Below are 27,062 nucleotides of genomic sequence, written 5' to 3'. Positions count from 1 at the left end.
ATTTAGAAGGACTTTGAAATATGATTACACGTAATAATACAAACACGCAACCTCTTGTTATTGTAACTGTTTCATTTAAATAAACATATAAAATTTCTATTGACCTTGTAAATATCATGAGTAGTATGTGTGGTCATAATTTTATGTTTTTAACACTAAAATGACCATTGGAACATGTATGCTTCATTACAAACAAATGCAGATATAAGCAGAATAAACTTGTTGAAAGAAAGTTTTACAACAGGAGTAATAGCGTTCTATCCCATATGTTATCCCTCACTCAATTATTTTAAAAAAACCAACCTACATAGTGTCTTGCCTCATTGTTTACATTGCAAAGTATGGCAGTAGAGATCAGGTGTATCTTACTCCCCTAATTCGTCAATTTATCAACTTCTAAGTAAGCTATGGACAAGAATCAATTATAATAATATGTAACAGCATTTAATCTTTTCCACCTGAGCTACTAATTGTGTATATGTGCCATTTAAAGGGAATGTTTTTATCACAAATTGGTACACATAAGTTCCATTTCAATATAAAGTAAATGAGTTTTTTATTTTCTCAAAGTTATATAATAAATGACTCATATTAATGCAAAAAATATTACAAAAATTTTAAAATTTGCCAGATGATAATTTGGACTTTATAATGCTAAATGAGGTTGTTTTTTTTGTTTCTCAGTCAAAGGCAAATTTTTAAGAAATGATTTTTCTGCAAAGGCAGTGAAAGACAAAGTTAGTTGCCAAAAAATTGCTTGTTTTTTCTTAGTGCGATAAAACTGAAAAAGTAAAGGTGCAGGCGTCGAGCGTTTTGGATATATTAGATTTAGAAGAAAAAGCATGTACGTTTTAGGCCCAGAATAGATAGGAAGAAAAGAGAAAATTGGGAGGAATCTACTCTACATTTAAAAAACCCAATACTTGTGAGTAAGAACACTTGTCTAATTAGAGATATAGAGGCAGTGAAATACCATTTAATTGTAACCTGCCAGCGAATAAAATTAAGAAAATAAAGGTATTGAGTTTAACCGATACTACTATCTTAAGAGCGTCAATGAAATATAGATTGAGAAAGGAAATTTTCTAAGAACACACAGCATTAACACTTTGTGTAAGTAGAAACGTCACTATTATTTCAAATTTATTTGTTTTGTTTGACTTCTTTTTAGTTTATAATAGTGTTTTAGAACTAATTTTAAGCAACCTAATTTATACAAACATGAATTTTGAATAAAGGGACTTTTTTAGTGAATGATTAATGATCCATTTATTTATGTATCTGCCATTTGTCTATGAAGTTTTTGAGCCCAAAAATTGTCAAGTGGCTCAAATTGAGGATTCTGAAACGTATGTATATGTTTTAAACTGAATAAATTATATTGCTAATTATCACAAATAAAATTAATTACGGTGGAGTTATCAAATACATAACGACATTAATATACTTATAATGTCCATATATGTACGTATTTACAAAAAGATGAAGAGAAGTTGTGTTACAGCATTTACCTGCAAATAACAAAATTTTGTTTCCCAATTATCTTTCTGGGGAAATACCTATATTGTTTTAATACATTTTTATACTAGGTATTTCCTCTACTTTATCCTATTGTTTGAACAAGTAATAGCTCTAAAACCTCTGATCAATCGGGGATAAACCTTAATTATACAATGCTAATAAAATAATCATTATATGTACACTGTACATAGTGAGTGTGTAATGTATTTGTTTTTTTACACAGAGTGTCTCTTTTCAATTTTTAATGATAACGACGCATGTCTTTCAAATGATTGATAACAAGTTTTCTTACATAATTATTTCCTATGAAACAGCCTTATGACCTCTACTTACTAAAACGACATAACAAATTGATGAAACCATGATCATGCAACTTTTCATTGTTTTCCGAATTTAGGGGCCAATGGTCCCGAGACCCTCCTTTTTTTTGGAGCCACTGTCAACCTTGCATTAGGATAAGTCCGGTAACCAGACCTATATACACGGAGTGTCCATAGCTGTGACTAGCTTACTATAACATTTTTTTATTCTTTTTTTTTTCAACTAATGCCCAAAAATAAATTTTATTCTTAAAAAAACTTTTTATTTAATATTATTACACACCTCAATTAGTCACAGGTCTGTTGGTATGTCAAAAATAAACAATTGTTAAGGGGATATTCACAAACCACTTAGAAGGGAGGTCCCCCTAAACCATGTGTATCATCGTTAGGGAGAAAAGGGGTCCACCTAAACCACGTAGAATTGAATAATATGAGAAAATGACATAAATGACGTCACAAGGCACATGGGAGAAAAGATTAAAATTATAAAATGTTTTCTTAGCAAACCCCTTCATTAAATGAAATATGGGACAACATTTAAAAAAGTATAGGGTTATTTAAAAAAAGGTAAGATACAAAATACAACAAACTGTTATTTGCAATAAAACTGAGTAAACAAGACCAATCGTAAATATTTTTGGTGAAATAACGCACAAACATATGGTTCTTGGGAGGGGGAAAACAAAAGAACCACATAAGTCCGCATAGGGAATGGGGGATAGGATTATGTAATAAAATAATAATAACCACTTTGTTTATGAAATGCAAAATGATTTAGAATGGGTTCATGATTCTGCCGTAGGTAGAATATATTTATCTTTATATTTTAGTTAGGGGAACTTAAGCCTCGTTTAGGAGGATCATGGCTTCTAATGCTTCCCATAGTTATGGTACTGACTAAAATACATATGTGATAACAATACAACTTCAGGTGATTTGACACGTAGATCCACATATGTTTTATTTATTGAAGAATACTTATAGTTATTTTTATTAAATAGACCAATGGTGCATTAAACTACTCTTCACAATAACAAACTGACGCACGGTTATTAAGTTGTTGTTTTTTTATTGTAAATACGTATGATGGCATTTTGCATTCATAATTTTCGAATATCCAATAAATCTTCCCTTCCCTTATATTATCTTCATTAAAATTAAACAGGAGTGTTAAGAATCACGATACATAATAATAGTAATAGAGACTATGTATTCATATTACTTTGAAGCACAGAATTACTTCTGCTTATAAATGTTGCAATTTGTACACAGCATACAAAATATCTAGAGTTACATTGCACAGGTGCAATACTTTTTTAGTATAAATCTGAAAAAGGATTTTGTATGTTCAGTGTGTGAAACGTTTTATTTTATTATAAAAGAGACCAAAAAAAAAAGTATAAAGTATTCCCGAGCGCATAAAAGACAAAGAGGAATACTAATTGGGTAGTTATAAATGGACTCAGAGTTGAATTGATGATCACTATGTGTCCTTTATATTTCCTTCATTTTTTAACTTCTGAAAGATAATCTAATATAATGACATGACAGCTAAGCTAATCTCCTACAAAATATTTTTTAAACTGTCAAAATTACCATGTTGATTTTTGGCTTCTTTTTCCAGCAACCCAGCAGTTTATATTTACTACAATTCTATTAATATCCATATATCGACCAATTATATAATTATATATTTTGTGTCAAATCACTTTTTTTTTAATATTATTAATATTTATATAGAAAGAATGGTAATATATTCATCATTTTACAACTAACTGACTTTGTATACTTCATATCTAGGCTATTAATTATAACAATTTCAATTACATTCTTTCTATTTAATCCAAAAATTATCGAGATATATTTTTTATTTCTTTATTATTTAATATGAATAGTAACATTTTCTTAATCTGAACAATAACTAACTAAAATATTCGTGGAAATTGAACTCTGAAGGTACCTTCAAAATTGTCAAATTTATATTATATTAAATTATAAAAAAACATCTATCGAAATGAAATTAAATAAAACGACTAAAAAATTTGTAGTTTGTAAAGTTTTTGAAAATTTTATTACCTATAGGAAATCCTGATTGTATTAAAAAAAGTAAATCATTTACTATCTTTTTTGTCTTCAAATTGGATAATCCATAAAATTTTTGAATGTCAATCCTTTTATCATGCCTGATTGATGTTGACATTGAACAAATCTTTCCGAATTATATTGGCATTTACTGGACAAAGGTAGGGAGCTTCTATATATACAATTCTTCATCATTTCTATTTATTGATGATTGCACTAATACTTTTAAGGTAAATAAAACTTAGTTTCAAAACTATTTAATGATAAAACATAATTACTTGATGCAAATTTTTTCTACTCAAATATTGTAAATCCAAACAGATATTTTTAAATATTATCCAACATATAATTTTTGCAATTAAATTCATGTTTTTCTTCAGAAAATGAAATGATTATACAATTTATGAGTTACAAATTGATGGTTAATTATAAAATGACGAAATATATGTATATGCGAAGGTGCTCTGAAAAGTTTCAGACCTCAACGTGACGATAGCAGCACTTGTAAATAAAAGCTACTCGCATTTATTTAGCATCTGTAGACAGTTACTCACCAAAGATACAGCGTTTTAAACGTGCAGTCGTTGGATTGTGTTGATGGGAGGGTTTTTGTGAAAAGGGATATGATTGAGTATCGATCTATCATTACATTTTTTTTTGAAAGTGTAGCCTTTAGATAAATTTAAACAATAGAAGACATATTAATGCATGTTGAATTAATATTCGACGTGTCTAAGTATATCCAACTCAGAGTAATTGAGGCAAATACAAAAAGTATTTCGTGAACAATTGTTTAGCAATTAACTAGGAATATCTAGGAAATAAACAAAAAAAAAAAACAATTTTTTAGCAGAGAAAAACGCAGAGTAATATTTGAACAGGCTACAAAGATTGGAGCATCGCTCGGAAAAGTGTGTGGAGTCACAAGGAGACTGTGTTGAGTGCACTAAAAATCTATACATTAAATAAAATGAAAAAAAAAAAGTTATTATCAATAAAAAATAAAAGGTTCTATAAATGGATCTGTCTATAAGATTAATAAAAAAATAACAACAACATAGAAAAACATAAAATACCCAAAAAGTCAGAAATTTAAAAATGGGCGCATAGAATGAAAATGAACCTATCTTTATTCCCATTGAATACCCTGATAATGCAATTTAAAATTTAAATGTAATTTATTGAGTTCTCTGAAAAATATCGTACAATATCCAACACTATATTGAACTTGAATGTATCGTCCAAAAGGATTTTCAAATCTAAAGTCATACAACTTAAAGCAGTCGTAATAAGTATGCCTCTTAACTTTATGTTGTCCATTAGTATTATGATAAAGTGTGTGGTTTGGTGAGGTGTTTATATGTCCTTCTATGTGTAATGCAACAAACTTCCTTAGTAAAAGCAAAAAAAAAAAAAAACACGCTCAGTAAAAGCATGGAAAACTGAGTTGAACATTTTACTGGAGTAATTGAATATTATGCAACCTGTAACGTCTTCAAATTGGGCAGTGAATTTCGTGACATTGTCTATATTTTTCATTATGTGGCTTCTCCATTCGTCATTTAAACTTAAAATAAGGAGATATTTTCTATAAGCAATCATGGCTTCCTTAGATACTTTTTAAAGGAATCCATTATCATAAGCCAAAGAGTCAGCCAATTCTGTGCTGCTGCTTTCCTTAGCAAAAGAAAAAAATAACGTTACTTTTGAGAAAATATAATTGTACTTAGCATTATTAATAAAAATAATGTTATTCTTCAATGCTTCCCTCTCCATGCTTATCAGATTTTAATGGTTAAAAAAAAGCATCCTTCCCCTGTTCTAATGTATTGTCTCAATTGTCGTGTTCGAATCACAAACCTCGTCATTCATCTTCAGAATTATATAAGCTGCGCCAATGAAAGAAGATAATTGGACAACCTGATAATTGATCATTTCGTTTGAAACAAAATCTACTCAAAAATCCAACTCAAGAAAATACTAAAACTCCAAACAACATCCGGGTCCACAATTATCTTTTAAACATAAAAAAGTTAGTAGAAATTATGTCCTGCAAGTTGCTCCTTCCTTCATTTTAATGAAGGAGTTTATGATTTATAAAATTTATCTTGAAGCCAACTTTTTTCCTCCTTAATCGAATGTTTTGCGATTATCGGAGACGAAGTAGCTTTATACAAAATTAATGGAATAGCGTATGTATTATACAAGTCGATCCTTTTTTGTAAGTTTAAAATTTATCCACCCTTCTAATTTTTTATAGATCAAACTGTTAACTGGCTTCCAGATTCCTGGGGTTTACTCCGTATTGGTTCCACTTAATCCCAAGAACCTTTTTTCTCGTATTAAGTAACTTCGTACTTAGGTGTAAGATAACGGAGGCCACATACCAATCGGCAGTATTGCCATTTTATACTTGTTAACTGTAAACCCAGGATTTAGCTCAAACTTCTCGAAGGATCCCAAGAATATTTCGACCCTTCTAGTGAGTTGCTTCTCCGATTAAGTCTCTACCATAAAATGTCCATCATCTACAAACACAGATTAATTATGTTCCTGTAAAGATATTAACCTTGCATCTCTAATACTATTTTTAAATTTAAAAAAAGATGTTTTGATATGAAATATCATCAATTTATAAAAAAAATAATATTTGAAAGAACTCGATGAGTGACAATTTCCCAAAAAAGAGGCACTACTATACACTATGTATACATATAGTCAAAAGAATTTATAAAAAAATATTTTGAATCGGTATTTTCTGAATTCAACAACAGTTGAGTCCTACTAGACACATAATATATTAATATAGCTTCATATATGTCCCTAATCAAGTAAATTGAACCACCAAGAACAAATATTTTCAGGAAATACCAATACTTCCTTTTATTACTTAATATGAAATTAACCGAATCCATTATAACAAATAAAAATTATATTTCAAATGAAAGTTTTACCCAAGGGCATGATGATGATGTTATGAGCAATTTCTTCGCATGCATTTTTAAGGCCTTGTCTGAAAGAGATAATCGTACATATGTATGCAATGATGTAGAATAGGAAGGCAGGTAGTAAGTAATAAGTTATCAATCCTATTTTTCTACAAACATATTTAAGAAATAGGATTTATCTTCAGGATTTTTGGGGTTCAACATCTCCAGGGAAATCCTGCATTTAATTGTCTGATAATTAATTGTCTTGATTTATTTTTAATGAATCAATTAATTCTAAAATGCCAAATAAGATACGATATTGGTATCATATTCCTGATAAAGTAAGTCATCTTTTGGATCCCAACAATTTCATTTTTGAATCTTCTTTGACTCTTTAATTTTCATTTTCATAAAAGTTAATTATAATTTTTGTGAATATTGTCCTTTACTTCATTAATACAGAATTTTAAAATTTTAAAAATTCGACTTACTATCAGTGATATAAGCCAATCCAAATAATGTTCATCATTGCATGAAACGTCAAAAAAAAAAAAATCAAGAAAAATTAGACTTGAGCTATTAGTCTTAAAACATAATCGATGGAAATATTATTTGTGAATTTTTTTCTTTGTTTAAGGTATAATAGTTTAAAATATACGCCTGTTGTTTTTAATTGCTGAAAATATTGTATAAGGAAACGTTTTTATAAAGAGCATATGATGCACTATTGTGACTTTTTTAGATTTTGATGCCTTATAACCACTTCAACATCCTGGAACTGAACAACTATTGAACATATCAGTGGATTCCAATGCAAAACACTTGTGAATAAATCTAAGAATAATCAGAGAAAGTGTGCGAAAGAAGTCAACAAAAATCTTATATTTGTAATACAAAAAATATTTATTTGTAAATAAGTGTAAATCGTAGTAAATAATCAAATTTGCCATAAAGTTAAACCATTAAGACAAAATGAGAATAGAAGCTTAAATAAATGAATACATAAAACGGTGCATTATACCATTGTTCCCAATGAATAAACAAGAAAATAATTTAATATACTTCACAATTGTCAATGAACATAAATTATCATTCAGTGCCAATGAATATTAAAACAATCGTTTTTATATACATTTTTGTTATATGGTAAGTATTTTGTATAATCTGTAGTCTATTTATTTGAAATTGATGTGGAGATCCTTAATTCTCATGAGAGTATATTCAAATATGGTACCAGGTAATTTAGTCATGCTCCAAATAAATCCCGTCTTACTCACTTTAGAAATATGTGCATCGAAATTCATATTTTCAAATATAGGTATACGGAAGTTATGAGATCACTTATAATTTATTATCCCTTCATCAAGTAACTGTTCCCATGAACTATTTATGTATAGAATAAGATAGTTAAATATGCTTTGCGTCATTTCTGATAAAGATATCTAGAAAAGAGGATCCCATTATCCTTATAGTCACGGAAGAATCGTCTTATACTTTTTTTTTTGTAATGACAGTTGAGAGTCACAAGTAATAAGCAAGGTTGCGCCCGGTTCAGATTCAGCGGTTCTAAGAATATCGGCTTCTTCATTTGAGCAGTTTCGGTCTCTATCTTGGTTCAGCTTTTTCGGTCTCGGTTCCGGTCTTCAGTCTCAGCTCTTTTTTAAGCAGGCTCAGTTTGGTCACAAGCACTTAAAACAAGGGGTGTGAAAGAGAAATTTCAGTGCATAGTGGCCCAAGTTCCAGCAGGGCCTCCGAAAACTAATGTTGCTTGAAACACAATGGTTTTCACTTTTCAAAGTGGGGGCCATGAGAGGAGGCTAAAGGGTGGGGTGCCGGAATTTAGAAATGAGGATTGCTTTCAGTATACACATGGATAGTAGACATGTTTCATATAAAGAGGCCCTCAGCTAAAAATGTATTTGTGTAGGGGGCATTGGCATAGTAAAGTTCAGGAACCCCTACCTTAAATATATTATGGTAAGTAGCGGAAGTGCATCCATAACATGCCTTTTATTTACTCCGTCTAGTGCCTAAAACCACTTTTCCGGAAGCCCTTAGCTATTTGGAACTTAGATACAACTGTATCACACTGACAAAGTAAAAAATCATTGGAAAACGTTGCAATTGCACAAAAAAAAAAAAAAACTCAGAAAATTGACTTATTGATTAGGCTCATTTTTTTTTTTAAATAAACATTGTATTTTCTTTCTGTATTCTACATAGGAACAAAAGCACAAGAACCGAGACTGATAAGCAATATATTGCCGCCTCGGTTCGATTTTGTAGGTTCCGGTTCAAGGGGTTCAAGAACCGGAACCGCTAGACCGATAAGGTCACAACCTTGGTAATAAGTTATGTTTAATTTGATGTGTATTGAATTACATAAATAATTCAGCTTTATAAAAGAATTCAGTGTCATAGATATGAGTTGTTTGTTTATTATGTACATCAATGACACTTAAGGACTCTAATCCATAAATATTTTTTCTAAAAATAGGAGACGAAAGGAATTATGCCTGGGAATGAAAAGGCATCAAGAGGTTCAAAGATGAAGCCTTGCATGAAGGATAATAACTATTTTTCTTCCTCCCTAAGTATTCCAGTGTACTTTTTCCCATCAAACTTCTCTGTTTTCATAAAAGTATACAATGGTTTTGTGCAACGGATGTGATTTTGAGCCAATGGGTGTTGAAATAACAGATTTTGATGCAAAAGGGCATCTGCAAAATGAATTTTACTTCTATCAGAGGAAATAAGATTCACCGAGTGAGACACTAGGAGATCGTCTATGTTGAAGGATATTTAACTGCCATAAATATGAAATCAATGGAACTATTAGTGGACGCAGATCTATATATCCGGATCCTCTGAGAAAAAGATCCATTCAAATAATTTTTTTGTCATAGAAGTCATTAATTTGATCTGTAAGTATTTATTCTTAAATTTATCACAAATATTTTAACAAAAGTGTTTTTTTATATTTATTCCTCCGTCAAATTTATGTGTAAAGAGGTTTTGTGTCACTTCTTATTCTCTTTTGCTCTGATATTGTTGATATAATTAATTATATTAAATTTTAAATCCTACATATTGAAAAATCACTCGGTTTAAATTTTTAAGATTTATCCTTTACAAATAAAGTGGTGGACTCATCAATTATAAATAATGCCTTACGAAGTTCCAAAATGGTCAAAAATGGGGTGTTTTTATACTTTTTATACAGTTGTATACGTTCTAAGTACATGTTTTTCTTTTTAAACCCCATACATAATTTAGATAAATAAAGCAGGGATTACACGATTATTCAAAATTTTCCAATACATTGTAATTATTTTGGTACCAAGTCAATCAATCGTGAATCTGGTCGGCTAACATTTAAAGAAGATTTAATCCTCATCAAAAGATATAAATAGGATCAAACAAATTTTCACTCCCTTAGTCGTCATGCATTACCGACGGAATGAAGTCGAAGTTTTTGCTTAACCATAGAAAAAAAGCCAATTCAAATTTATCGACTTCTATCCGGCAAAATAAGTATAAGTTCTATTAAATATACAATTAAGAAGCTCCACGAGACTGGAAATATCAATGATAGGCCAAGAACCGGTAGTCCACCGTACGAAACCAGAAGAACATCGAGATACTTCGACTAAAGATTTATCGCAGTCTGAAAAAATCAATGACCAAAATGGGTAAATGAAATAGGAAGTCCAAAGTTGCCATTTTGTAGAATTGTCCGTTAGGATTTGAAGATGATGCCCTAAAAGTTACGGTTAGGTAAAACATCAATGCCAGGAGCACAGCAAATAGAGTCGAATGTTGTCAAGAAATGTTACAAGTTTGTACGCCGAGGACAAAAATGGTTATTTAGCGATGAAAAAAAAACGAAAAATCAATTGAGAAAACGATCAGATTTGGACCAGGTCTTTACTTACCAACTACCGATCTTTAATGGTCTGGGCCGTAGTTTTGAGTTCCGGAGACGTATTCCTCTGAGTTATTTGTTTGTTTGTTTTTTTGTCGCAAGGTCTCTGTATGAACCAGGAAGATTACATTTCAAGGATTTTAGAGCCTGTGGTGTTTCCACGGTTTGAAAAAAAAACCTAGTTCGTTTTACATCAAGACAGGGTTCACATACACACCAGACACAGGACTGAAGAATGGTTCTAACAGAACATTAAATTTTGGGACAAATCAGTTTGGCCACATTCGAGTTTAGATGTCAATCCCTACGATTATTTTGTATAGGGGTGTCTAGAGTCGAAGGTAAAAAACTGGTCCTATCAAAGTTGCAAGTGACGAACTACTCCAAAAAAGTATGCAGAAAGCATTCAACTCATTTCAACGTCGATTTTACTTATATACTTTTAGTCAAACTAAATTTAGATATTTTTATTGGTAAATAAATTATTGCGTTAATAATGAGGTTTAAAACTTTTAACCAACCCTTGTATTTGGAGGTTGTTTTTTTCGGGGGGGGTCTTTCAATTTTTTTGCAAAAAAAATCTAAAAAATAGCATTTATTTTTTTTAAATTGAAAATTAAATTTTTGGAAAAAAAAATTCAGATATGTAATTTTTTGAAAAAACATATCAGATATTTAATTTTTGGAAAAAAGTTTCAAAAATCCAGAGCAATTCAAAAAAAAATTTTTTTTACTATTTTTTTTTTTTTTTTTTACTATTCTCAAAAATTCAATTTAATTCAAAAAAAGTTCAAAAATCTATAGCTATTCTCAAAAATAAAAATTTTTGAAAAAAAATTTCAAAAATCCATAGCTGCTCAAAAAATTTAATTTATGGGAAAAAATTTCTAAAATTAAATTTCAAAACCGTTTTAAATCTTACTGTATTTTGAATATATTATTTATATTATTACAATTATTTTAGTTAAGTATGAGTTGTCTTTTAATAAGTCGGTATGGTTGAGTATTTCCAATCATACAGTCTTCAATTCCATCCAAAATTACATCGATCATAAATATCCATTAAAGTTTTTTTGTTGCGATTCGGATCAAGTTACAGAATTTAAATTTTTTTAAATGAGAATCATGGGCTTTATAAACCAACCAGCACACCAAGTAGGGACATAAAATATGCAGTAGTATTTAATGCCTGTTTTTAGGCAACCCAGCTGAAACAAAAAAAAAGTTTTGGTCTTTAAGTGTGAAAATGTCAAAGCAATAACACAAAATACCACGTGTGAAATCTCCTTCGTGCCTATGTCATTGCCAAGAAGGCTACAAAGACCGTTGACATCTTCATCCGTATTGTCTATAGCATCAAAAAGTCCATTACATCCCCAAATGGCTATTAAAAACCAAAACTTATACAGCAACAATATATTCAACTTCTGGCCTGCCTCCATGCAACAATTCTCCAATTCTGACCTCAGCCCCTTAAACTTTGCAGTTTGGAGTGTCTTGGAGAAAAATGTATCTTACCCCTCTCCTCCAAATTCGGATTCGCTGTGAGCTACCATTATGCCAGCGTGGTAGGCCATGGACACGTCCTGAGCTGATCCCCAGCGTGTCCAGCCTATTATTATTTCTTACGAATAAGAATATATTGAATTTTAAAATATAGTATTCCAACATACCCGAAATTGGTTTTGAGTAATATTTTCTGGATTCTGTCAAAATCACGTTTTTCGTAATTGATTCATGACACTGCAAATTTTATGTCCCCACTTTGTGTACATGTGTAACGCTAGTTTAAAATTAAAAGTATTTCTAACTATAATATGAAACGAAATACTTACATTTCAGAGTATTCTAAAGGTTTATTATGGGATCCCGATATTGCCCAGGATGCCGCTCAAGTAGAACTTTCCGGATAAATAAAATAGCTTAGTAGGTACATGGATTGGTCGTATCCATATATTTATGAAAATAGTGTTTATTGAATTAGAATCATATTCATGATTTTTATACCTAGTTAAATTGAATTAAGTAAATATTAGTAAATATGTTTATTTATGAGTCTTGAAGCATAAAATATTACTTAACGGCATGTGTGTGTATACATAAACAAGAAAAGTTATTATAATTCATAAGCTACTTACATATAAGGCCATTTTATTCCTTAATTTTAGTGTTGAGGTCATGCAAATGTAATTTGTAAATCTGATGAGTAATCAATCCGTATTATTCTTTGAGAACGTTTGAAAAAAATTAAAAGGATCAGGAGTCGAGATTTCAGAGCATATTTATAAAATTAGGGTCAATAGTATAAATTAACGTCATATATTTGTGATACCATAATCATCAACTTTTCTTTGTTGTTGTTTTCCAACAGGTGGGGGAGGAACGGCACCCTTCCTCCTCTTACAGTACAAAGGGCTGTGATGATGGGCTGGGAGCGGTTGCCACACACAGTCACCCATGGATATGTCGTCTGAAAAAAGTAGATATTAGTGGTAAAGATTGTAATATTTTGCAGAAAAGACAGCAGTTGTCATTAATATTTTAGATATTTAAAAACCGGGGGAAATATTTTATTTTGGCTGATTCAGAGTACTATTGTAGACTTACTTCACTTATGCAATAAAAACAGCTCCCAAGTGTATGAAAAGAGCAGGGTTGATAGTATTTAATTAAAAAGATAGGAGTTTCTTTTGATTTGAGAAGTTCTTTAAAATTTATTTTATATATAAGTTCAATTGTTTTCTACCTACAAAATTAAATGTTTGTTGTTACTGGATGTAACAAAACCAGCGTCAGCTGATTTGAGTATATTTAAAATAGACCTTGGTTGACACAATTTGAGTACTTCCAATGGTTTGGATTTTCTAGTTGAGTCTATTTTATATATCTGAATTCTAATTATAAGAAGTTTGATGATAATAATTAATAGTTGACAAAAGTTTCCAGAATATTACCAATATTTTGTTTCTTAAAAAACATAATCAACATTTTTTTTTTTTTAAATGCATTGTAACTATCACTCGTAGTTAATTTTAACTTTTGCTCTAATAAGTTAATTATTTAAATAACTTTTATATTTGTCTTAATATGTTCAGCAAACCCCTTAATATTAGCTACGAAGAAATAACATTTAACAGCATAGAAAGGAAATATGTCAATATTGCATGGGGTATTTTTGATCATTTTAAAGAATGTAGAGGGAAAAAGATACTGTCTGAATAACTTATATTTTTAGTTGTATCTTTACGTATTATACGTTGACGGTATAATTTATACCCTCTTTTAAAGGCATGTGCAGTTGTTAAGGGAAATGCTGATGGTATACTTTGTTGAGCAAGCCATGAGGTTAAACATATATAGATAAATTTGTAAATTCTAAGCACTGCTGTTATATAATTTAAAAAAATCGAAGATTAAAGTTTTAGTTCTGACAATTTTTTTTTTTTTTTTTTGGGGGGGATAAAAGCTTTTTTGTCATAATATTATAGTGAATTAAGTACGAGTTTTGTTCGGTAAACCGATACTATAGTGGTCCCAGAGTACTGAAACATTTAATACGGTACGGTACTATACAAAACTGATTTTGGGACTTGTACTTGTAAATCAACTATGTCATTAAAGGGTTTGCATATGGCGTAACCCCTAAAAATTTATGACTCACCACCCTTAAAAAATGTTGTTTTTAAAAATCAAGAAATAAAGCTATCTTACATAAAAGTATATGTGCTAGACCACACCCTTTAAATTTTTTAGCAAAAGCCCCTATAAATCCATGTCATAACCCGAACTACATTATTGTCTTATAGGAATGTCGAAAAAGTATTTAAAAGTACCGAGATATTCATTTTTGCATTGCTACTTGAACTACTACAAAAATATTGGTATCGTGACAAAACTATTAGCTAGAAGCAGCTATGATAAGAAGGAAATAAAACAAATCCCACTTCGTATATATCAAGGGTATATGAGTATGTAGGTAGAAATTACTAGAACGTTGATATTCAATTTGACCCTGAGTTTAACAAATTCTCAGTATTAGTTTTCATCTTTCATGAATACACTTACTTTATGCTTGGATGCTCATTCCTGAAGGATTAAATGCTAGTGTTATCAGCATTGCAAAATAATAAACATGGCTCTGATCGACAGCAACAGCAACAAATATCAAAAGCGAAAAAATATTTAGAACTAACAACTCTATCAATAGGATGGTCTTATTTTTAATCTCATTAAAAGTCTAACACTATCTATTATTATATACTGGGTGATTTATTGAAATCTGAAAAATTACTAATCCCATTATAAATGAAGGTTAAGTGATTGAAATTTATTCTTATTTTGATATATTAAAGCATAAACAATTTGTACAAAAAAAAAAACGGAGCTCTTTAGCCTACATACAACAGACAAAAATAACACTTGAACGTGATGGACGGATTTTCATTCGTGTTCTCCAAGTAGTTGGGCGTCTATAAAATCACCGCCTATGCCGTCAGCACGTCCGAAACGTTGTATAGGTAGAATATATCTGTCAAAAAGGCAAAACTGGATCCAGATGAGTTAAAGAAAACGGTCCAGGCCAAATCCCTCGAGTGAATGAGGGCCCTGCAAGATAACTGGGAGTTTCATAGCAAACTGTCTACCGAGGTATCAATAAAGTGGATGGAAAGAGCTTTTTGAGAGTAGACAGGCCACTTTTGACTCTCATCAATGAAAAACCCCATCTTCTCCGGTCCTACCCTTTTTTGAACTAATCTTTTAAACTCTTTTGGCCTTACACCCCTGATGCTATACCCTTTGACTACACCTTTTAGATGTATATCGAGGAGAAGACCCGCAGTGTCCGTCATCTAAACACCGAAGCCCTCAAAGCCGGTGTCATCCAATATTGGTACGCTATGACTACATCCACAGCGGTTGCCGGCTTACACGACCACCTGGAAGCCATAATTGCTCTAAGGGCGGTTACATTAATGAGTAAGAGAGCTCAGACGTACATCTATTTATAATACTAATTTTGTTGAAACTCTATTGTTAATGAATAAGTTATATCGTGTTGAAGTTTAAAATTCAAAGTGTAATAGACCACTCGATATTGAAAGAACTGGAGGAGAAGGTAATTCTATTATTTTTGTTCTAAATGTCAATGTTTTATTTGAGTTGTTTATTATCATATCCCGTACCCACTTCCCTTGTGTAAGAGCACTTGAGATGAAAGAGGAATCATGGGAGTAGAGGTTTTTCAAGTATTTACAAAGCACGTATGTCATGTAGCTAATGTAATTATGATGAATGATCTGTAATATCGACGATTGAATTGATATTTTGTTAATATTATAATCTATGAAATAACGTCAATCCATATTAATTACTTCTATATACTGAATAGGATGTCACTTTTTCCCGAAGGTTGTTATTCACCGAGATCTTTGGGGGGTAGGGGAAATACATTTTGGGATTCTGGTTAATTTTAAAGTGATATGGTAAATAATATTTTTTGGAAATATTTGTAATTCATTTTATATTTACAGAAGATCAACTTATTCATAACTAGTGAAAGATCAGAAATTAATTTATGTTTTCTAGAAGTTGGAGTTTTATCCAATATAATTAAAACAATTTGTGTTTGTGATGTACATCCTGCTAAGAAAAGCATTAATAAAAACACATTTATTCCAAAAACAGAGACAGATACAAACTTTAGACAAAAAATAAAAGTTGTTTTGATTTTTGAGTTACATAAGAAGGGGTACGTTTAATTCTGATCATACAAAATTCCTGGGCTCTGGAGGGCAACTTTGTTTTTTTACAAAGTAGATTTTTATTTATAAAACAAGATCAATTCCTTGTGCCTCATAAAAATTTGAAGGTTTGGACTGTAGATTAAAAAATGCCTCAACATTTGATAATATTGCTTGATAATGACCAAAATCAGTATTTTTACATTTATTGTTGGATTTTCAAGAGTGTCAAAAGGGAGTGCAGAGCAGGTTTGATTATATTTACATCAAATAGACGGAAAACAACAAAAGTATTGTATAAATGAAGTTTTACAAAAAAAATGTAGCAATAATTTAATTTTAGTTTATAGTAGATCCTTTTTGTCTAGAATTTGAATATAAAGAAGATAATATAAATAAAATAAAAAATAAGATAGGGTATTCTTATTCGTTAGGAAGTAATAATTATAATTAATTATTCATTTGTAGGTCTATGGTTTGTAAGAGTAGTATTTATTTTTTTCATCCCACATCCTTTGCACTCTAGCATTAATCGTTAATAACATAATCTCAAGTAAATCATCAAAAAAATATATTTAACTTTGCATTGAATAAGATACATAAAAAATATTTTATTAGTGGTATCTATAGAATTGTAAATCCTAAGCATTCTTGATACGTAATAAAGAAAAAAAAACGAAAAGGAGTTTGGTAACTCTGACAATTTGACGAATGTTTGTGAGGAGGGCTGCTTAGCTGTCATGACGTTTATTAAATTAGCTGTAAGCAACTTTGAGATTATGAAAATAAAGACAAGTCAAATTGTGAGCATAGGTTATAGTAAAGTATATAAATTATATGTATCAAATGAGAACATAAGGAGGGACAAAAACTTGGAATCATCCTTTGTCCCTTCTGAAATAATTTAATACACTATCTCCCTGGAATTTGACATAGGAGTAAAATCCTGCGAAATCCCGGGATAATTGATCCCAAACTCCAGAAAGATAAAATTAATTCTTAATTAAAATATTGTTTAGCAATTCTTTAATATTTTAAATAAAAGTCAAAAATAAAATCAATAAAAAAAATTTAATTAATTAAATTTCTGATAAAAAAATATTTTGATAAAAATTTAATTAATTAAACTTCTGATATGAATCTTTTTCAAAAATAAATTTAAATTTTACATTTTTTATAGATAAATTTAAATTATACATATTCATTTAGCAAATGTTATTTATCAAAAATTTAATTTTTTGAAAAAAGATTGACATATTAAAAATTGTAAAAAGCAAAATTTCCTTACTTTTTTTTTGGGGGAGGGCTATTTTTTTTTCATAACCTAAAAATATAATAAATTTTTGAATACCAGTAATAAATAAGAATTGGAATAGCAAATTAAACATTATTTTACTGATGCCGATCCTGATTCCAATTCCAGAAAAAATGGATTTATTTGTAACGTAAACACTCTTTGGTCTTTTATTCATAAAAGAGTATTTGCTTTATGAAATCTAGATCAGTGGCAATATCGATTTAAATATTATAGTTTTAACCATAAATTAAGCGAGGAAATATTTTAAATTCCGTTATAATTTATATTACTAGCGGAAGTACCCGGCATTACTCGGAGTGTTTAGACGTTGACAACAAACAGACATACACACTTTGCTTTATTAATATATATAATAGTGAAGGGACTATAAATCGGAATCACGAATCGGAAAATCCTGTATTTTTTTCTGAAATTATGATTGGCATCAAAAAAATAATGTTTGCCATTTCAATTCTAATTAATTACTTTTCTAAGTTATGAAGATAAACAACTCTTCAAAAACAAAGGAACTTTTGGTTTTTACAAAAAAAAAAAACAATTTTCTGTTAATAACCATGTATTTTTTAAATAAATTTTTTCTAAAAAATTTGATATATGAATTTATTTTTTCCAAAAATATTTTATGACAAATTGAAGTTTTAAAATTTTTTAAGAACATCTTGGATTTTTGAAATTTTTCTCTTACAAATTCAATTTTTTGAGAATCGTCACGGGTTTTCTAAAAAGTGGTGAATTTTAAAGAAATTGTATATATCAAATTATACATATGATTTTCTTTGCTAAATTTAATGGTTGAATTTTAATTTTGGATTTTTTTTTAAATTCAAAAACCAACCCCTTTCCAAAAAAAAAATATTACAATGTGAAGAATCGCCATTGGGATTTTTTTTGGAATAGTCCCATTTTTAATAAATATGTACTCCCTTTTTTTTTAAATACGCTTTTGTATCTAACGTACAACTCATCATGATTTTATTTTTTTAAACGTTGAGCTTTAGCTTCATACCTTAGTTGTTACATTGATATTTCTAAGATGAAGTTTTCTCGCAGTTTTTCAGATATTGAACACACACTACAAAATGATGTGCCAACAAACATCCAGGCAGGCATACAAACAAACTTTACTTAATTAATGTAGATAAAAAAGAAAATATAATAAAAATTAGTAACCAGTGGAGTTATTTTGCCCAATAAATTTAAAATAAGTTCCATTTTGCTACTGAATTAGACCTAAAAGAGAAGAGAATTACTTAATATAACAATAAAAATTGAAAATTATGTATATAAATAGATAGTGACTGATATTATAATAAAAATAATAATTCAAGGATTCTTATATTGCATCATTGAGTCTAAATGCCAGCATGGGAAACAGCACAACGCCTATGTATTCAAACCGGAAACTAGATGACATTATGTGAATAATATAAGTATGGGTTTTCGCTGTATATAGTATACCCTGATTTCGCACAATCAGTAAATTTGGGCAGTTGGGTTGTTTATTTATCAATTATAACATAAAACCCCACCTCCGCCAAAAATAGACACTTTCATGCAGGTTACAGAATAAAAAAAAGCGCACACCAAAAAAAATTATAATATCGTATAAATATATATGTGTTTCTATTTTTGGCATTATCACGCATGGAATCCAAAATGGTGGAACAAATCAGTCTGAAATTTAGCAAGTATATGTATAAAATAATTTGCATATCCCAACGATATTTTTTTCGTCCTCTGAGGTCATTAAGTCTTTTTTTGACCAAAACAAAGCACAATTCCATTCTCTCTTTCTATATCTCTTTTTTTCTCTCTATCTTTTCCCTCTTCTCATCTCTCTGTATCTTTCTATATATATATTTATGTCTCTGTTTCTTATATTCTACCTTCATTCTTTGTTTCTATGTCCCTGCAACGTAGGCACCCTCTGCTAGTATATATATAAAATAAACCTATTTTTATAAATAATTATATAACTGTGTTAAGAGCGATGATAAAAGCTAGTAACATATATTATAAATATATGTCTTTAACAATAATTTATTTTCTAAATATGCTCACAGACAAGTGACCAATTGAGGGCTCTAAAAACAATTTCAAATTTATATCTTTTATAAGTAAAAAAAGGTAATTAAAAATATCAAAAATAGATCTAATGGCATCTCCAGATAGTCAACACCTAAATAAAATCCCAGTTTAGGCTCTGGCCTCTCCTAAAATTTGGAGGGCCTTTCCTGGCATATAGGTCTGGGCCGGGGAATGATTAGATTAGGAAAACATGGTATGTCAGTGTGGAAAATTTATATTATTTATTTAATGACTCGATAAAAATTAAAATCTTGCTTTAATAAAAAGGGTATTTCACTTTGTAGAACAAATTTAAAAAAATGAGAAGGCCGTTGATAAAATAAAATTGACCTTATAAAAAGACATTTCTCTATATCCATGATAAGCATAATTTACTTTTATCGGATATTGATTAGTATATTTCTTACAAACAATTAGCAGGATATACTTTATCCAACTCTTTTAGATTATGATTGGGATTTTGTTTCTAATGATTGTATCGATGGTACATAGGACGAAGAAGTATCAGGACAAATACATTAGGTATAAGAAAAAAAAACACTTCAGTTCACCACTTCACAGATATTTCTATCTTTTTATCTTATTATGAATGAAATATATTTTACTAATTATGTGTACGTTATATTTAGACTCATCATTGAAAATGTTGTAAAAAAAACAATCATCTATTTGCCCATCAACAAAATATTGCATTGAATGTCAATGAAGATGAAATTTGAGTTATGGTTGGTGATTATTTGTTAATATAATTTGATAAACTGTCGAACAATTTTAAAGAAAGCCATAAAGTCACAGGGAGAGTTTGATATTTATACCAGGGGTGAGGGTAAGAGTTTGAAATTTTAACTAGTCAAGTGAGAGCGACAAATCGTTTAAATTGCATACTAAGTATATAATATGTAACAAATCTTGAGGATCAGTAGGGCAGGCTCCACTCCCTCCTTCCTAGAAAACTTCCTATGGCTGAGGTGAAACAGATTTAAAAACATTGTTCATCAAATTCATTTTTATGATAAATAATAAAAATATCAAAAATATTTTTTTGATTCAATTATTTAATTATAAATTTGGTTCAAGTCATTCCATATTGACCAGAAAACTGGACAATCTATAATTATTTTGTTACTTAATATTACTGTGTATTAAAAGTTAAACAAAAACTAAAATTATCATTTATGTTGGACTATTTGTTAACTTTCTGCATTAATGGGCTAACAAAAGACACTTTTTTGTACCTCACTTAAGGATCGCAACTTCAAAAAAGAAAAAAAAAATAGCTGTTCGAGATTCGAACCCGACTTCATGGACATAATCAAAATATGATAGGAACTATGGGCAAAAATGGTACTTTGCATATCAAAATCAAGGATTTAAATACTACCATTCAAGAGATCAGAATTTTGCGGTGGCAAAAAATGTGGAACGCTTCACGATTTTGCGTGTCATCCTTGCGCAGGGGCCATGCTAATCTTCTCTGTATCGTTCCAATTTTAGTATATGTACTGCCGAAGCAAGTACAAGAAAGGAGGAAAAAAATTATTGTATAAAAAGAAAATAAACATCTGGTATATTCTTTTTTTTCTAAAGAATTTATTTTTAAGAGTACAATGTTTCTTTTTTGAAGTGACTCCTGATCGGATCATGTTGCCATATTGAAACAAATAGCTTTTTTATTGGTCTTTATTGAAATGCATTTAAGCATCTAAAATAATATGTTAATCATGTTTCAAAAAATTAATCAATATATAATTAATTAAAACATATTCTTTATACACAAAAATTGAAAAAAAATAGATTAAACTTTCATTTAAACATTCAAAAGTTCAACAATTTGCAAAATTCTATCAGGATTATTTTTTGTGATATTTTACAGAATTTATAGGTAATATATTGCGTCAACTTTTTCATTATTCGAAGTAAGAAAGTTTTGGTTCCACCAGTTGTTGACCAAACGAGTCATTCAAAATTTTTTAATAATGTGTCCATAAGTTTTCGATTTTATTAAATTCCACTTTTTGTTTTTTTCAATATGTTTACTTTCTTTTTACATAATTAAATCGGCAAAATGCATAGAAATGTACAATTGTTAAAAAATTACAAAAAGTAATTTTTACAAAATAGAGTATTCTCAAGTGTTGAAAAATCAATTAAAATATTATTACAGGTATTATCAGTTTTTGAAAAATTGGCGAAGAGACTCATTTATATAATAAAAATACAAAATATAATTTAGTTTAAAAATTTATTGGGTTCCTGTAAAAATAAAAGAAACTAAGGAAGGGGATTTGAAAAATGAAATTGACCTTATAAAAAAAGGTCATAAGAAAAACCCGTCATTTGATAAACATAACACAGATTTATTTATATAGGCCCTTCATTTTTTTGTAGAAAAATTAAAGGAAACAAATATTTAAGACCACTTGTTAACTTTATTTATTAATAGGTTAAAAAAAAAACCACACTTTTCTATACCTTTTTTGCTTTATGGTCACAACATTAAAAAAAATTAAAAAATCAGGATTCGAACCCCAGTTCTAGAATATCAACTTAACAAGAAATTAAATTATTGGCCAAATATAGTATGTTTTACATTTAGCCATGGATTTAAATACTACCATTCAAGAGATCAGAATTTTGCGGTGGCAAAAAATGTGGAACGCTTCACGATTTTGCGTGTCATCCTTGCGCAGGGGCCATGCTAATCTTCTCTGTATCGTTCCAATTTTAGTATATGTACTGCCGAAGCAAGTACAAGAAAGGAGGAAAAAATTATTGTATAAAAAGAAAATAAATATTTGGTTTATTTTTTTTTTTAAAGAATTTATTTTTAAATTTACAATGTTTCTTTTTTGAAGTGATTCCTGATCGGATCATGTCGCCATATTAAAACAAATAGCTTTTTTTATTGGTCTTTATTGACATGCATTTAAACATCTAAAATAATATGCTTAACAATTTAGTTTAACAATTGACAAAATTCTATCAGGATTATTTTTTGTGATATTTTACATAATTTATAGGTGATATATTGAGTCAACTTTTTCATTATTCGAAGTAAGAAAGATTTTTTTCCACCAGTTGTTGACCGAATGAGTCTTTAAAATTTTTTAATAACGTCTCCATAATTTTTTGATTTTATTAAATTCCACTTTTTGTTTTTTTTCAACATGTTTACTTTAATTTCATATAATTAAATCGGCGATATGCATAGAAATGTACAATTGTTAAAAAATTTCAGAAACTAAGTTTTAAGAAATAAAGTATTCTCAGGTATTGAAAAATCGAATAAAATATTAATACAGGTCTCATAAATTTCTGAAAAATGGGGGAAGAGTCTCCTTTATATAATAAAAATATATAATATAATTTAGTTTAAAAATTTATTGGGTCCCTGTGGGGAAGAGTCTCCTTTATATAATAAAAATATATAATATAATCTAGTTTAAAAATTTATTGGGTACCTGTTAAAAAATAAAATGGGCCCAGTTTTGCAATATGATGCAAATGATGTTCCTCCCTCTCTTCTACAGCTATTTGAATAATTTTCTTTTCGATATGTGGTAGGGCTAGAATACTAATGGGATGTACTGTAGTTCGGTTTGGTACGTTTTTACGGTCGGTGCGTTACACATATATACAATCACATATGATATTATGATTTTTTTGGTTTTTTTAAAGTTATTATCCTTTATTTGGTTTATATATTATACATCCTCGTATATAAATAAACCGGAGCAATTGTGTTTATAAATATTTGGGGATTCCTACGAATCTGAGTTAAATGCAATAAAACATTATCTAAAAGAAATATTGGCTTACAAAATGATAAATAGAATCCCAATTGACGAAAACCCAAAGTTATGGTGGAGAGATAATGTAAATAAATTTCCCAATGCTTCCAAATTACTTTCACATTACTTCAAACAAGGAAAAAAAATCTTTAATAATAGCTAACTCAATATAAACCATGTAAATGTCATATCAACTTTTTTTTTTTTTTGAGAAATTAAGTATATTTAGGAATAATTTATTTGTAAGAAATAAATTATTAAAGAATAAAAATATAAAAAAACTTATAGAAAAAAATAAAATAAAAAATGCTATTATACCGTACCGAACCACGTACCGTGAAGGGAGTACCGAACTGTATATTTAGTGTAACGTCCCAGTCTATCTATCTAGCAATTTATTTGGCTATTTTTTACTTATTTCAATTTCAAACTTATGACCACCAGTAGTGTCACTAACCCTTTTTTAGGGAAGGGGGGCTTGTTACCCCCCTAAAACAATAACTTTTGAAGCTCCCAATTTTTTTATCATGTCATATATCGAAATATTTAATAGTGAATTAAAAATTGTTGAACATTTTAGTTTAAAATAAAACCTAATAAGTTCCTATGATTTTTTTTTGTCCTCAGAAGCCATTTAGATCCAGTTTTCTTTCTCTTTTTCTATATCTCTCCCTGTCTCATCTTTTTTCTTTCCCCCCCACAAAATGATGCAAGGGAGCAACACCCCTTAGGCACTATTAATGATAAGTATAAAATAAAGAAAATGAGAATTGAGAATATATGGTTTAGACATGAAGCATGGAACGTCATTTTGTGTTTCTTTTCCTCCAAATGAGTCATTGATACTTTTTTCTAATAATATATTATTTATACAATTACAGTATCAGTGCATAATTTGGTTTTTATACATTTTCCGTTGGTATTTCTTTGGAAATAAACAGTCTTCATGATATGGTAAGGCATCTAAAAATATTCAACACAAAATATTCGACCTCTATTTTACTCCGTCTATAATAACAGAAAAAAAATAATTCATTTGGGAAATCGAAAAATACCGCCCTTATTTCCGGTATCTAGAGTTCCATGGCTCAGACTAGTCAAATATTTACACATTTTCAACGAACATAAAAATAAATAAACATTATTGTATATATTATATAATAACAGGACACTGATATTTCCCAGGATCCAAGAATTTAAAAAGAATATTTATCCGTATCCTTCACAGCGACAATTAAAAACACATATGGAGACACCCTGTCTGGATTTAGTAGGTTTGTATTTCGAATCTTCGAGATCCAAATTATATCCGTTCCTTAATAAAAAGAAATTGGATAAATATTGTGATCAAACATCCTTAAATAACAAATATTGTACTTAGTTCAATTCGCAGAATATTTTTCTTATCTACAGTGTGGACTTAAATAAACATCGTATTTAATTTTTTATATTTGTACAATGAGAAACTTATTTTACATTACTACTACTAATAATAATATCAATACTTGAGCCAAAAGTTATTTAAAATAGTCTATTGTACACCCTTCTTTGGGCGAAGGCATTGCAGCAGAGACCTCCATTGTAACGCAATCAATTTTCTTAATTTTGGAGGTTGTAGTATATACGAATTTATATGAAGCTTTTTGCATGCCATGTTCTCAAAAATGATCAGATTCCAAAATTTATTGGATTCAAATCCCGAATGGATGGAAGCCAAAAGTCGTAGCTCCAAAAGATTGAGAGATTATTATTGTGCCACATTTGCGTCATATTGGGCATATGAGAGGGCGTGTCGTCTTGTCAAGAGGTATAAGCCTCTTTTTTAAATTAGGAACTTGCCCATTGCAACATATATTTCTAAAAAATGGTGCCAACATACTTAATTTGGTCTGTGGTTTTTGCATCCTGTATTGGGCCAATCAGTTCTGCATTTTTGCTAAAAGCTGATAATTTTGTTGTTCAAACTTGCTTCAAGTTAATCTTTACTAATAACAATGCCTGATTTCAACAGATGGAGTAGGTTTTTGCATTTATTTACTTTTTTTTTTAAAATCCTAACTGAGATAATCAAAAAAAATATTTGTATAAAACTTGTTTAAAAATTGATCAAAAATTTACCATAGAAATTGCTATTATGATATCTTTAAACCTAAATGAGCTATGTATAATGTAGACACTATTTCCTTGAGCAAACATCCACGTCATTCGATAAAAAGTCCTTCATCGTTAGAATTATACCCACGTTATAACTATGCAAATATATAGTAAATTAATCGTGCAACAGTGTGTCACATCCATCACTAATTTCTCACACACAAACAAATGTGTACAGAACCATGGGAAGTTTGACTGATGCGATATATCAAAGTGAAATTATTTTTTTTAAATACTAATGATAAAAATGCACTTTAAAAAAAGAGTGTTGTAATTAGAGAATTATTATTTTTTAAATACATCATGATTTGAAAGGATGTAAGTACTACTTAACACATATAGATGTATGAAGAAAGTCCTATTCCAGTTAAAAATATATATCAAAAATAGCCAGCGCAGATGTCTTTACTAAAATATAACGAGAAAAGTGCATTTATTTATTATTTTTCCAATTTAAGCATGACTCAATTTAAGGTGCAACGCTGGAATCTATAGGGATTTTTTGTTATTATTATTAACTAATGGCATTCTTCATCACATAACATGTGCAATAATATATATGTATTTATATATTTTTTCTCTAAAATTAAACTCTACAGGAAATCAAATTGTATAGAAAGGCTACTAATATATATATAAAACACACATTGGTTAATAGGGAGGACCAGGAAGGTTCCAACTTGTTCCTTTATTTTCAAACATATAAAAAGCTACAAAAACTAAATTTAAGTCACTATATTTGGTTAACTTTTCTTTCAGATATTACATAAAATCTAATTTGGTGGAGTAAAAATAATTTTTTGAGATGCATTATTTTTGTAATATTTGAGTCAGTTTTTAATTGTTTTTACCGCAACTAATATTATTTGAATTATTGATTGTCTTGCCATCACTAGATTTATTTAAATCAAAATTCAAAACTTACACATAGAAAATAAAGTTGAGATAATGTAAAGCTCAGTAAAGGGCGTAGTTGCATCAAACTCTGCATTTTTCTTCTTTAATATTTGATGTATTTAAGCTTATTATCAAATATATTTGTGAGCCAGGGTAAGGCTCTGTAGAGTGATATAAGTAGAGATGGGGTTTTTGTAAGAGTATGAGGAGAAGGATGGAATCATATAGTACTACTACATTAGGAGCCTTATTAATATTAGCTACCTATTTTAAGATTTTTGGGAAAGAGAAA

The 27,062-nt window shown here is 29.3% G+C and overlaps 2 non-coding genes across 2 annotated transcripts; both read right to left on the bottom strand.

The window, feature by feature from the left end:
- Positions 1–21,339: 21,339 nt before the first annotated feature.
- On the bottom strand, positions 21,340–21,446 carry LOC121123819 (U6 spliceosomal RNA). Its single transcript, XR_005866140.1, has one exon. It is a non-coding gene; the product is annotated as a U6 spliceosomal RNA (small nuclear RNA).
- Positions 21,447–22,573: 1,127 nt separating this feature from the next.
- Positions 22,574–22,680, bottom strand: LOC121123818 (U6 spliceosomal RNA). The gene has a single exon (XR_005866139.1). It is a non-coding gene; the product is annotated as a U6 spliceosomal RNA (small nuclear RNA).
- Positions 22,681–27,062: the final 4,382 nt, after the last annotated feature.

Source organism: Lepeophtheirus salmonis, chromosome 8 (genome assembly GCF_016086655.4).
Source record: "Lepeophtheirus salmonis chromosome 8, UVic_Lsal_1.4, whole genome shotgun sequence".
In the NCBI taxonomy this organism is placed as follows: domain Eukaryota; kingdom Metazoa; phylum Arthropoda; class Copepoda; order Siphonostomatoida; family Caligidae; genus Lepeophtheirus; species Lepeophtheirus salmonis.
This window is presented reverse-complemented; position numbering and strand designations above follow the sequence as displayed.